Here is a 13557-nt window from a genome sequence, read left to right on the forward strand (position 1 = left end):
GATAAAGCTCTGTGAAGCGCAGAGCAAGAGCTCTGATGTCATGTAAAGTTGAAGTCGGAAGTTTACATACACTTAGGTTGAAGTCATTAAAACTCGTTTTTCAACCACTCCACAAATTTCTTACTAACAAACTATAGTTTTGGCAAGTCGGTTAGGACATCTACTTTGTGCATGACACAAGTAATTTTTCCAACAATTGTTTACAGACAGATTGTTTCACTTATAATTCACTGTATCACAATTCCAGTGGTCAGAAGTTTACATACACTAAGTTGACTGTGCCTTTAAACAGCTTGGAAAATATCAAAATTATGTCATGGCTTTAGAAGATTCTGATCAGTCAATTGGAGGTGTACCTGTGGATGTATTTCAAGGCCTAACTTCCAACTCAGAGTCTCTTTGATTGACATCATGGGAAAATGACCTCAGCCAAGACCTCAGAAAACAAATTGTAGACCTCCAAAATCAAATCAAAATAAATGTATTTATATAGCCCTTCTTACATCAGTTGATATCTCAAAGTGCTGTACAGAAACCTAGCCTAAAACCTGAAAAAGCAAGCAATGCAGGTGTAGAAGCACGGTGGCTCGGAAAAACTCCCTAGAAAGGCCAAAACCTAGGAAGAAACCTAGAGAGGTACCAGGCTATGAGGGGTGGCCAGTCCTCTTCTGGCTTTGCCAGGTGGAGATTATAACAGAACATGGCCAAGATGTTCAAATGTTCATGCATGGTTCATGCATTAAATGACTAGCATGGTCAAATAATAATAATCAGAGTCGAGGGTGCTGCAAGTCAGCACCTCAGGAGTAAATGTCAGTTGGCTTTTCATAGCCGATCATTAAGAGTATCTCTACCGCTCCTGCTGTCTCTAGAGAGTTGAAAACAGCAGGTCTGGGACAGGTAGCACGTCCGGTGAACAGGTCAGGATTCCATAGCTGCAGGCAGAACAGTTGAAACTGGCGCAGCAGCACGGCCAGGTGGACTGGGGTCAGCAAGGAGTCATCATGCCAGGTAGTCCTGAGGCATTGTCCTAGGGCTCAGCTCCTCCTCCGAGAGAAAGAAAGATAGAAAGAGAGAATTAGAGAGAGCATACTTAAATTCACACAGGACACCGTATAAGACAGGAGAAGTACTGCAGATATAACAAACTGACCCTAGCCCCCGACACAAACTACTGCAGCATAAATAATGGAGGCTGAGACAGGAGGTGTCAGGAGACACTGTGGCCCCATCCGATGATACCCCCGGACAGGGCCAAACAGGAAGGATATAACCCCACCCACTTTGCCAAAGCACAGCCCCCACACCACTAGAGGGATATCTTCAACCACCAACTTACCATCCTGAGACAAGGCTGAGTATAGCTCACAAAGATCTCCGCCACGGCACAACCCAATGGGGGGCGACAACCCAGACAGGAAGATCACGTCAGTGACTCAACCCACTCAAGTGACGCACCCCTCCTACCCCACCAGTAAGCCAGTGACTCAGCCCCTGTAATAGGGTTAGAGGCAGAGAATCCCAGTGGAGAGAGGGGAACCGGCCAGGCAGAGACAGCAAGGGCGGTTCTTGCTCCAGAGCCTTTCCGTTCACCTTCACATTCCTGGGCCAGACTACACTCAATCATATGACCCACTGAAGAGACGAGTCTTCAGTAAAGACTTAAAGGTTGAGACCGAGTCTGCGTCTCTCACATGGGTAGGCAGACCATTCCATAGAAATTGAGCTCTATAGGAGAAAGCCCTGCCTCCAGCTGTTTGCTTAGAAATTCTAGGGACAATTCTGGTTCATCCTTGGGAGCAATTTCCAAACGCCTGAAGGATTTATGTATTTTTATTATTTTTTTCACCTTTATTTAACCAGGTAGGCCAGTTGAGAACAAGTTCTCATTTACAACTGCGACCTGGCCGAGATAAAGCAAAGCAGTGCAACACAAACAACAACAGAGTTACACATGGAATAAACAAACATACAGTCAATAACACAATAGAAAAGTCTATGTGCAAATGAGGTAAAATAAGGGAGGTAAAGGCAATAAATAGGCCATAGTGGTGAAATACTTACAATTTAGCAATTAAACACTGGAGTGATAGATGTGCAGAAGATGAATGTGCAAGTAGAGATATTGGGTGCAAAGGAGCAAAAACAAATAACAGTATGGGGATGAGGTAGTTGAATGGGCTATTTACAGATGGACTATGTACAGGTGCAGTGATCTGTGAGCTGCTCTGACAACTGATGCTTAAAGTTAGTGAGGGAGATATGAGTCTCCAGCTTCAGTGATTTTTGCAATTCATTCCAGTCATTGGCAGCAGAGAACTGGAAGGAAAGGCAGCCAAAGTAGGAATTGGCTTTGGGGGTGACCAGTGAAATATACCTGCTGGAGCACGTGCTACGGGTGGATGCTGCTATGGTGACCAGTGAGATAAGGCGGGGCTTTACCTAGCAAAGACATGTATAGATGACCTGGAGCCAGTGGGTTTGGCGATGAATATGTAGCGAGGGCCAGCCAACGACCACATACAGGTCGCAGTGGTGGGTAGTATATGGGGCTTTGGTGACAAAACGAATGGCACTGTGATAGACTGCATCCAATTTGCTGAGTAGAGTGTTTGAGGCTATTTTGTAAATGACATCGCCGAAGTCAAGGATCGGCAGGACAGTCAGTTTTAACGAGGGTAGGTTTGGCAGCATGAGTGAAGTAGGCTTTGTTGCGAAATAGGAAGCCGATTCTAGATTTATTTTTGCATTGGAGATGCTTCATGTGAGTCTGGAAGGAGAGTTTACAGTCTAACCAGACACATAGAATATGTGGACATCTACAAATACCTAAGTCAGAACTGTCCGGAGTAGTGATGCTGGACGGGCGGGCAGGTGTGGGCAGCAATTGGTTGAAGAGCATGCATTTAGTTTTACTTTCATTTAAGAGCAGTTGGACGCTGTAGTATCCTTGGGGGCTTCTTAGATTGATGACTCATGACACGTAAGTACGGTTTATTATTTAATTGTAACTTAGAATAACATTCTCTAATGCACCTGGCTTAAGCTACCTGAATCTTTCTTAAATCCTGGTTATATAGGCAGACATAGGAAATGGCTATGGATAGCGGAAAGCAAACCCCCGTATTGAGTCAATACTGCCATCTATTAGTAAACATAAATATACCAGGTTACTACATTCCCCCCTTTTAAAGCTAATAACCCAACTTAATTCCTTTCTGAGCTATGTTATTTTCATATTTAAATTTTTTCAAACATGAACTCCTTTAGTATCTGAAAAAGTCCGGTGGACGTCTCTCTCTAATAGAGCGTCTCAGAGGTGGTGTAGCTGGTGCCACCAGCTCTTCACCCCTTGATGGTGAAACAAAGTCCTTTTGTGGAGACTTCACAGGAGGAGGTTGTCCCCGACTGGTGGTCTCAGGAAGTTGAGCATTGTTGGTCTCAGGTGATTTGTCCAACTGCAACTCTGGGGAACATTCCAATGTCCTGTCCTGCTTGTTTAAGCATTGATACAGATCCCCGGATGGAACTGGAATTCTAGCTCGGATCTGATCCATGTGTCTCCTTAGTCTTTGTCCACTTCCGATGATCACAGTATAAGACATTGGTCCTGAGCAATCCTCAATGGTAGCTGGAATCCGTTTAGGACCAAACCCATAGTTTCTTGTATAGACATCATCTCCAGGTGAGAAACTTTTGAGTTTGGCTCGGTTGTCATGATTACATTTTTGATTCCATTGCCTTTGTTGTATTTTCACTTTCAGATCTGGTCTGATGAGATCCAAGGTTGACCTTAACCTCCTTGACATCAACATTTCTGCAGGTGACAATCCAGTTGTAGCTTGAGGAGTAATCCTGTAGCTAAACAAGAGTCTTGACCCCATTGTTTCAATGATCAGCCCTTGCATCTTCCTCATCCCCTCCAAGGTCTGAGCTCCACGTTCTGCTAATCCGTTTGAAGATGGGTGAAAAGGGGCTGACGTTACATGCTGAATTCCGTTTTTGTTTCATTAAACCTGTGAATTCCGTGCTTGTAAAACAAGTAGTATTGTCGCTAACCAACATTTGAGGCAATCCCATAACACTGAAGCTTTGTCTCAACTTCTCAATCGTAGAGTATGATATGGACGTGTTCATGGGGTAAACATCCATCCACTTTGAAGGAGAATCAATCAGCACAAGGAAAAAAAATTCTAGAAAGGTCCAGGGTAGTCCACATGTAGTCGTGTCCATGGATTTTCCGGCCATTCCCATGGATGTAATGGCACGGTGGGGGGTGACTTCCTGTTACTCTGACAATCTGCACACCGACTAACCTCATTTTCCACATCGTGGTCCATCTTTGGCCACCAGACGTATGTCCTCGCTAGTTCTTTCATTCTCAACATACCTGGATGCGACAGATGCAACAACTTCAGTAGCATACCCCGCCCTTGTGGTGGGATAACTACTCTTGAACCCCACAGAACACGTCCATCTCGAACACTCAATGCCAAGCAGTGAGTGTAGTGAGGCATGATCTGAGGCTCGGTCACTGTAGGCCATCCTTTCAGGAAAAATTAATGCACTTGTGATAATGTCACATCCTTTGAAGTCCATTGCCTGATTTGTGCTGTGTTCACCGGTGCATCATCCAACACATCGATCATCAAAACCTGGTAATTTTCTTCTTCCTGAATGATGATTCATTCAGGGCAGCCTGCTCAGAGCATCAGCATTCCCATGGTATCTACCTGGTTTGTACATTATTCTGTACTCGTAGGCCCTGAGCCACACAGCCCATCGTTGAACTCTTGGAGAGACCATTCGTGGTACTGGCTTGTGTTCATGGAACAGAGAAATCAGAGGCTTATGATCGGTCATAATAGAGAATGTTCTCCCGTATAAGAACTTGTGGAATCTCTGTATTCGGAATATGGCAGCCAGTCCTTCCATGTCCAGCTGAGAGTACTTTTTCTCTGCTGGCGACAACGTTCTTGACATGAACCCGATAGGTTTCTCTTCACCATTCTCCATCCGGTGGGAAAGCACCGCCCCCACACCATACGATGAGGCATCACACGATAAGATGAGATCTCTGTCTGCTGAGTAGTGCACTAGCACTTCAGCTGATTGCAGTAACACCTTTGACTTTGCAAAAGCTTCTTCCTGTCTTTCTGACCATTTCCAGGCCACATCCTTCCTTAACAGTTGATGTAGATGAGCTTAGAGGGTAGGGAGGAAGCTATTATAATAATTCAGTAAGCCTAGATAGGCTTTCAGCTCTGTAACGTTTGTCGGGGCTGGAGCTTCCACAACAGCCCTCACTTCAGCTTTGACAGTGTGTAACCCCTTGGCATCCACCTTTTGACCCAGGTACTGCACTTCATCAGCTAACAGTGTACACTTGCTCCTCTTCAGCCAGAGACCGGCGTCCTCCATCCTCCTCAAAACTTCACCCAAGTTTCTGAGATGTTCCTCCTTCGTGACTCCCATGACAAGAATGTCGTCGAGGTAAACCGCTACCTTGGGTATCCCCTGCAGAACTCCCTCCATGGATCTTTAGAAGATAGCTGCTGCAGGAGACACCCTGAAAGGTAAGCGTTTATAGGTAAACATCCCTCTATGGGTGTTTATGGTCAGGTACTTCTGTGAAGCTTTAACCATTAGCACTTGCTGATATGCGTGACTCATGTCCAGTTTTGTAAACTGTTGCCCTCCGGATAACGTTGAAAGCAAATCCTCCACTTTGGGTATGGGGTACTGCTCCCGAGAGGAAACTCTATTTACAGTCAGTTTATAGTCACTGCATAATCTGATTGAACCATCTGGTTTTAGTATGGGTACAACTGGTGCTGCCCACTCTTATTCTCTGCTGAGAGTCTGTGAGCAGCAGAGTAGCTGCTCACTCTGCTGCTCTGTAGCATCAGCAGCAACATGAATGGTAGCTTGGACCACTTTTAATGTTCCTAGCTCTTCTTTGAAAACACACTCATGCTTTGAAAGCACCTGCTGCATTGTCAATGTCTCTGTGGTGACATGTTTGATTTCATCCCAGTTCAATTTTATTTCCTCCAACCACCCTCTCTCTAGTAAGCTGGGGCCAGTACCTTCCACTACTAAAAGAGGCAGACTTTTCTTTTGTCCTTGATATTACACTTGAACATCAGCAACTCCAATCACAGTGATCTTCTCCCCTGTGTACGTTTTGAGTTTAATGGGGGGCACTTCAACGTTTTTCCACTTCCTATAGAATTGGGACCAGTTCATCAACGTGACACTATATCCTGTGTCTATTTCAAAAGGTACCTTAAATCCATTTATTTCCATTTCCACAATGAAAGGCGTCACCTTTTTCATATTCACCGCCTGTACACTGTACATTGAGAATGCTTTCTCTGTGTCTGCGCACTCACTTTCACTTTCTATCATTTGATTAGAGCGGTAGCTAGAGCTTCTAGAGGTATTCGGTTTTCTGACCATTCTCTTTTCTGCAGCCCGTGGCTTTTTAAAATGTGTCCTATTATCCCACATGCATTACACTTTTCATGTTTGAATTTGCAGTCAAACGCTGCGTGTTTGCCTTTGCAACAATAATAGTCTCTATTGGCTGCTGCCACACGGCTTTCCGTTCTTTGAAATTCAATGAGCTCAGAGCTGGTCTCTTTCACTGTATGACACGCAGTTGCGCCCCTTGCCTGCAAATCCAGTGCATTTCTATTCGCGGACTCCATGGCTTGGGCCAGTTTGAGTGCATTCTCAAAAGTGAGATTAGGCTCTGATAACAAGCGTATATGTATCCTGTGTCACGTTCTGACCTTAGTTCCTTTGTTTTGTCTTTGTTTTAGTATGGTTAGGGCGTGAGTTGGGTGGGTTGTCTATGTTCCTTTTTTTATGTTTTGGGTTTTCTGTGTTTGGCCTGCTATGGTTCTCAATCAGAGGCAGCTGTCAATCGTTGTCCCTGATTAAGAACCATACTTAGGTAGCCTGGTTTCACTTTTGAGTTGTGGGTGATTGTTTCCTGTGTCTGTGTTTGTACCATACGGGACTCTTTCGATTTTCGTTTGTTCATTCACATTGTTATTTTGTATTTTTGTAGTGTTCAGTTTTATATATTAAAATGGACATTTACCAAAATGCACATTGGTCCGACATCTATTACTCCTCGTCAGAAGAAGAGGACAATCGTTACAGAATCACACACCACCAAAGGACCAAGCAGCGTGGTAACGGGCAGCAGCAGCAATCTCAGGACTCCTGGACATGGGAGGAGATTCTGGACGGCAAGGGACCCTGGGCACAGGCTGGAGAATATCGCCGCCCCAAGGCAGAGCTGGAGGCAGCGAAAGACGAGTTGTGGTGGTATGAGGAGGCAGCACGGCAGCGCGGTTGGAAGCCCGAAAATCTATTGGGGGGGGGGGGACACGGGGAGTATATCGAAGTCAGGTAGGAGACCTGCGCCAACTCCCCGTGTTTACCGTGGAGAGAGGGGGACCGGGCAGGCACTGTGTTATGACCCTCCCCTATAGGTTCAGGTTTTGCGGCCGGAGTCCGCACCTTTGGGGGGGTACCCAAGGTCCGGGAGCGGGACGATCCAGACGGTTACGGTAGAATGCCTGAATCATCTCTGGGTCGAGGATGTCCTGGTTGGGAACCCAGGACCGGTCTTAAGGGTCATAACCTTCCCAGTCCATTAGATAGTGGATGCGACCTCTCAAGCATTTGGAATCAAGGATGGCCTGAAAGGCGTAGGCAGGTTCCCCTCCAATGTCCCACGGTGGGGGCCAACTGGGGGTTGAGACTGGAGGATGAAGAGGACTGTAGGTGATAGGTTTTAACAGAGACACGTGGAAGGACGGGGAGATTTTATACTAACAGGGTTTTTTTTTGCAGGGGAGGTGGATATCTCTGGTAGAGAGCCACACGCTGTCCGGGGTGAAGGAGTAGCATAGGTCGGCGGCGTCTGTCAGCAAAGCGTTTCTTGGTATTAGAGGCTTCCTGCAGATGCCGGTGAGCGGTCTCCCATACCCGCTCACTATGCCGAAAACCAGTCATCGACAGCTGGGACAGTACCAGGCTCCGCCTCCCAGGGAAAAACGGGGGGTTGGTAACCAAGTACACACTGAAACGGAGTAAGGCGGAGGGATGAATGCATGAGTGAGTTCTGAGCGTATTCGGCTCAGGCCATATACCGACTCCAGTCGTGTGGAGAGGCAGAACATTGTTAGAGGAGGAAGTAGTTCTTGGTTCAGGCGTCCCGTCTGGCCATTGGACTGGGATGGTAGCCGGAGGAGAGGCTGAGGGCGACCCCAGTCGGTTACAGACGGCTCGCCACACCGGGGAGACAAACTGGGTCTGCAGTCAGAGACGATGTCCTCCGGAATCCCATACAGATGGAACACCTGCTGGAACATACCTAACACCATGGAATTGAATGAGTGTAAGTGAGGAAGAGGAACCAGACACACTTTTGAAAAACGGTCCACTATGACAAGGATGGCGGTGTTACCAGAGGATTCAGGAAGGTCTGTGATGAAGTCAACAGGATCTGTGGGACCAGGGTCTGTGAGGGATTAGCTAAGGTTGAAGTTTACCGGAAGGGAGATGAAGAGGGCTTTTGGTTTGGGCGCGGACTGGACAGGAGAGTACATAATCCCTTACGTCGGATGCCAATGAGGACCACCAGAACTTACGGGCTAGAAGTTTGGTGGTTTGTGTAATGCCCGGATGTCCTGACTTCAAGGACATCAGTTGGAGTCTAACAGCTGCTGGTACGTCGCCTTTGTAGCCTTCACGTATACGGACAAGGTTATATGCACTTCGCAGGTCGAGTTTTTATAAATATTGGCGGGGGACCTCTTGTTCAAGGGTCGCTGGGATCAGAGGAAGAGGTGAAAAGGTTCTTGACCGTGACATCATTCAGAGAACGGTAATAAATACATGGATGGAGACCACCGTCCTTTTCTCCAACAACGAAGAAGAAGCTGGACGCAGCCGGGGAAGAAGAAGGACGAATGAAACCATTTGAGTGCTTCATCAATGTAGTTCTCCATTGCCTCATTTTCCGGCATAGATAAAGGGTAAACACGGCCCTTCGGTGGGGACACTCCAGGGAGTAGGTCAATAGCACAGTCCTCTGGGCGATGTGGTGGCAGAGTGGAGGCCTTGATTTTGCTATAGAAATTCCTGTACTGGGCGTATTCAGATGGTATGGTGGGTGGCACTGCAGAGGCAGAGGCCTCAATGGACTCAGAGTCCTCAAAGGCAGTCCTCAATGTCAAGCTCTTGTAAAACTACCTGCTGCTCCCGACTCTATCAAGCCCTCTACATACTTAGTAACCCCCTTCACGGTTATCAATACTGGGATGGAGAATTGCTTCTGGGAGATATTTATAAATAAGGACATGCCTACCAGCATAACAGCAGAGGGACCCTTCTCATCTCTCTGTGGGGTGCGAACAAGGCAATGGCTGAGTAGATGATCTTTCCCTCCACAAAGGCAGAGCCTTTGATACACGGGAGAGGAGCATGGCCCAACTGCATGGGCTCTGGAAGACTTGGACGGGATGACAAAATCATGGAAAGAGACGGTTTCGGGTTCCTGGTTGGCAGAGTTCTTCGGCGGTCAGCAATAAGGTGGTCGATGGAGATGGACATATGAATGTATTGATTTAAATCCTGAAGTTCACCTCTACAGGCCAGCTTCGCCTGAAATTCCCTGTTGAGCCCTCTTCGGTAGACAGTAAGTAAAGCAGCTTCACTTCATCCACTCCCTGCAGCCCTGGTGCGGAACTTGACGGCATACTCGGCAGCTGAATTGCGTCCTTGTTGAAGTTATATGAGGAGGTCTCCTATTGGACGACCGGAAGGAGAGTGACCAAATACCTCTTTGAAGAGGTTGTGGAAATGGTTCTCGGATCCAAGTTCTGTTGGCAGTCCATATGGCGGTGGCCCAATCCAGGGCTTTGCCTGTGAGTAGAGACAACAAAATCCACCCTGCTCTTCTCTGTGGCGAAGTTTGTGGGGTTGTGCTCAATGTATTTGCTGCATTGCACCAGAAATCCCTGACATTTCTCAGTTGAAAAGTCAGGCATGGATATGAATGAAGGAGGGCTATGGGTTAATATACCTGGCATCGGAGGAGTATGGATAGATATATTTTATGTGTGGTATGATTGCTAGTTAGCCTTTTACAGACACCCCCCCAGGTAATTTCGATCTGTCCCTAATGTGAAATTAACTGGAATTAATCCATAAACACTACAGCTGACAGACTTTGAGGTAATTTTTAATTAGGGCTACAGTTGCATAGGGCACGACTACATGATGCAACTTGCATAAAGCAAGCTCAGCCCTGTGAGTTTTATTGTCCAATCACGTTGCTGTCTGTGTATAGCGAACCCCTTCTTTAAAATATAATTCATATGAACAAGTACAAGGTTGCTGCAGTTTGACAAGGCTGTCATCCTCCCCAAACCCAGGAGTTTTTCCAACAGTTTTTAAAACCGTGTGACCTGATTATAAAAACTCTGGTCCCATCATAGCCCATATTAAACCTGTTTGGCAATGAGTAAATGACAAGTCTTGTGAACAGAAACTTGAACAATGTGAGCATTCTGTGCAACTTTCGCCATGTGTTTACTGTAAACATAGCACTGTATCCCACTTTAAAGTTCAAATTGTGTGGCCAAGTATAGGCTACCGTGGCTTTTTGAGGATAGTATCAGAGAGGCCTACCAACAAAACCAATGGAGCGAATGCATCCATTAACATTTTCACATGCCATGGAAATTAGCCTGAATGAATAACTAAACTTGACCCTTTGGGTTGTTTCAGTTTTAACTATGTAACCACACAGAATTAACCCGCTAACCACTCGGAGTTAATGCATAAAAAATAGATAATATGGCAAATTCAGCTTGTGGAAATAGCTATTGGTTTCTATGATGTTCAATGTAGGCCAAATGTTAGTTATTAATTGAACAATCAAAAACATGTCAAAACAAGCTCCACTGCACCAGTAAGGCTTTTTCAACAATGTGTTTTCAGTCTTCTCATCTGCCATGTTATAAGAATGACCAAGAACAAGTTAGAAACACACATAGCTAGGCCTATAGCATATAGCTGAATAAAAATAAGAACGTGAAAGCATCTAGCTTTTACAAAACACACCCATAGGCTACATTTGGTCGGACAATAAATGAAGCTACCACAGCCTCATACCACAGCCTCATACACTTCAGAAACTCGTAGGCATATACAGCACAATGCTCTACCAGGTCATAGTGATAGGTATTAAAAAGGACAGAACAGCATACAATGTAGGTAATACAGAAGAAGAGATGAAGAGTATGACTGTAAAACAACTGAAGGAGAAAATTGCTGATAAATACCCGACAACCAAAGGTATGGAGGTAGAATATAAACATACTTTTGTATACTATGTTTGGTTACTTGTAAACTAGGCCTAATGCATAGTAGCAGATTAGCAATCACTATTCACCACTTAATTTGTCTGACCGCAAAATATTTTTTGGAAGATATTGTCAGGATATTAGGCTTGTTTACTTTAACTTTGTAACACAACAATTGCATCTGTCTAGCTCCAGTATAGACATGAACAAGACTTCCAGGTGGTCAACTGAAGAATGACTGATAAAATGGAAAAATTGCCTACAGTGTAGCCTACATAACATCGTCACGTTGGGAAAGTCCTCTGACAAAAATGTAGTGTAAAGTAGGCAAGACATTTCACTCAGATGTATACATGTCATAGAAAATAACAGAAAATATAAATTAAATTGAATGCATTACGAAGACGAAAAGTACAAGAATAATCTAATGAGAAGATAATTTGCCACCAATATCCTGATTTGTGACAATAAACATTATACCCTGAACTGGCTTTTTTTAGCGGTGGAAATGCGGCTGATCTTCACCAACAAACAGCTGGAAGACTCATACGGGCTCGGCCACTATGGGATACAGAATCAGTCTATCATTATGCAAGTGCTGATCTTGCCTGGGGGACATGACTGGCTGATCATGACATCCCAATGAAGTGTAGCGTAAGTTGAATCTGAAAGGATGGTCAGAATGTCTCTTACATAAACTTTGGTTCAGTAGTAGCCTAGAATTGCCCATAATTGCGTACGGTTCCAGCACACAATATGCACAATAATGCCATTATTCCAGATAGTCAGATTAATATAATATTCGATTAAAACGTTGATATGCTTTGCAAGAACGATTTCCCCTAATAATACTATTTGCATGGACACATCTGAAATTGCACTGATAAATGCCGAAAATCGCCATTCAAAGTAAACCTTCTACCACAGCACCATGTTGTTTTTAGGAAGCGTTTGTAGGCCTATGTGAAAACGACTTCTAAAATGCATACATTCAGTTGATCCGAACTCACTTCACTCGTGCTAAAGAGGGAGGCTCGCTCAGCCTGCGCAGATCAAATACACCGCTTGAGCACCGATTAAAATACAGATTAAAATATATATCCAGGTGTTGTAAGATCTGGTCAAGTCTAAACAGCGGAGAGCGATTTACTTATCATTTTAGCCAATGAGTCACAGTATAATAACGTAATTCCACCACGATTCCTAATATACCAATTGGCATAGCAGATCAATAACCACCTTGCTCTCTTTCTCACCAATGGGCATAAAACATGTGATGTATTTAAATGAATGCTTACCCTTTGTTTCTCACTTGCTGTTTTGCAGCAAAAGGATAGTGCCACCATGCGCCGTCAGTCCTCCATTTCCCCACCGCCACCAGCTGAAGGTCCCGTCACCAGAACCTAGCCTACATCCATTCCGGGATGTTTCAATATTTTAATAAAACTTTCACCTTTACATTCACTCTGTTGTTCTGTCAATTAAGCCTCTCCCCAGTTGAAGTACTAGGCCTACTGTTCCTCACCACTCTGCTGTGTTCTCTTGTCATATTCAGGACTTCAAAGTACATTTTATCTTTGTATGATACGATTATATTTATCATAGGAATTAAGGAGTAACATAAAAACATAATGATATTCCACACCAACATTACACAACTATAGAGAAAATTCTCAGATTTCTGAAGTAAGAAAATTAAATCAATGATGGGCGAATAATCATGTTAACTGATAACTACAAAAGCAGCGCAGAGATGTATTATTGGTAATAAATGTGTAGGGGACATCTGAGAATGCTACAGAACTTGTGGTGCAGCAGAATTTCAGCATACCCAAAATCCAGAGATAGTGAGGTCAAATTCCAGTTGAGGTCATATTGGAATGTCAGTACTAGGTGATCATGTCAAATGTAAGCATATTTTAATTTATTAAAGACAGTTTAGTCTTTTTTTATATTAATGACCTTAGATTTAGGCATGTGTGTTACCATCATTGGAGTTATTACTCCCAGTAGTGGCATAATGTTATCATAATGGAAAACATTATCTCATTAATTAAGCTGCCATATTAGTTGATTTAGAATGGGAGGATGTTCCAAAATACATTTAAATTATGTCATTGTTTTACCAAAATTCCATGCCCAAACGCCAACACAATTCAAGAAT

The 13557-nt window shown here is 44.5% G+C and overlaps 1 long non-coding RNA gene across 1 annotated transcript; it reads left to right on the forward strand.

Annotated features, from left to right (window-relative positions):
• The first annotated feature begins 11212 nt into the window (after window positions 1-11212).
• Window positions 11213-12852, forward strand: LOC139417134 (uncharacterized). Its single transcript, XR_011635162.1, has 3 exons — window positions 11213-11385; window positions 11894-12047; window positions 12720-12852. It is a non-coding gene; the product is annotated as an uncharacterized lncRNA (long non-coding RNA).
• The last annotated feature ends 705 nt before the right edge of the window (window positions 12853-13557 follow it).

This window comes from Oncorhynchus clarkii, chromosome 9 (genome assembly GCF_045791955.1).
Source record: "Oncorhynchus clarkii lewisi isolate Uvic-CL-2024 chromosome 9, UVic_Ocla_1.0, whole genome shotgun sequence".
NCBI classification, from domain to species: domain Eukaryota; kingdom Metazoa; phylum Chordata; class Actinopteri; order Salmoniformes; family Salmonidae; genus Oncorhynchus; species Oncorhynchus clarkii.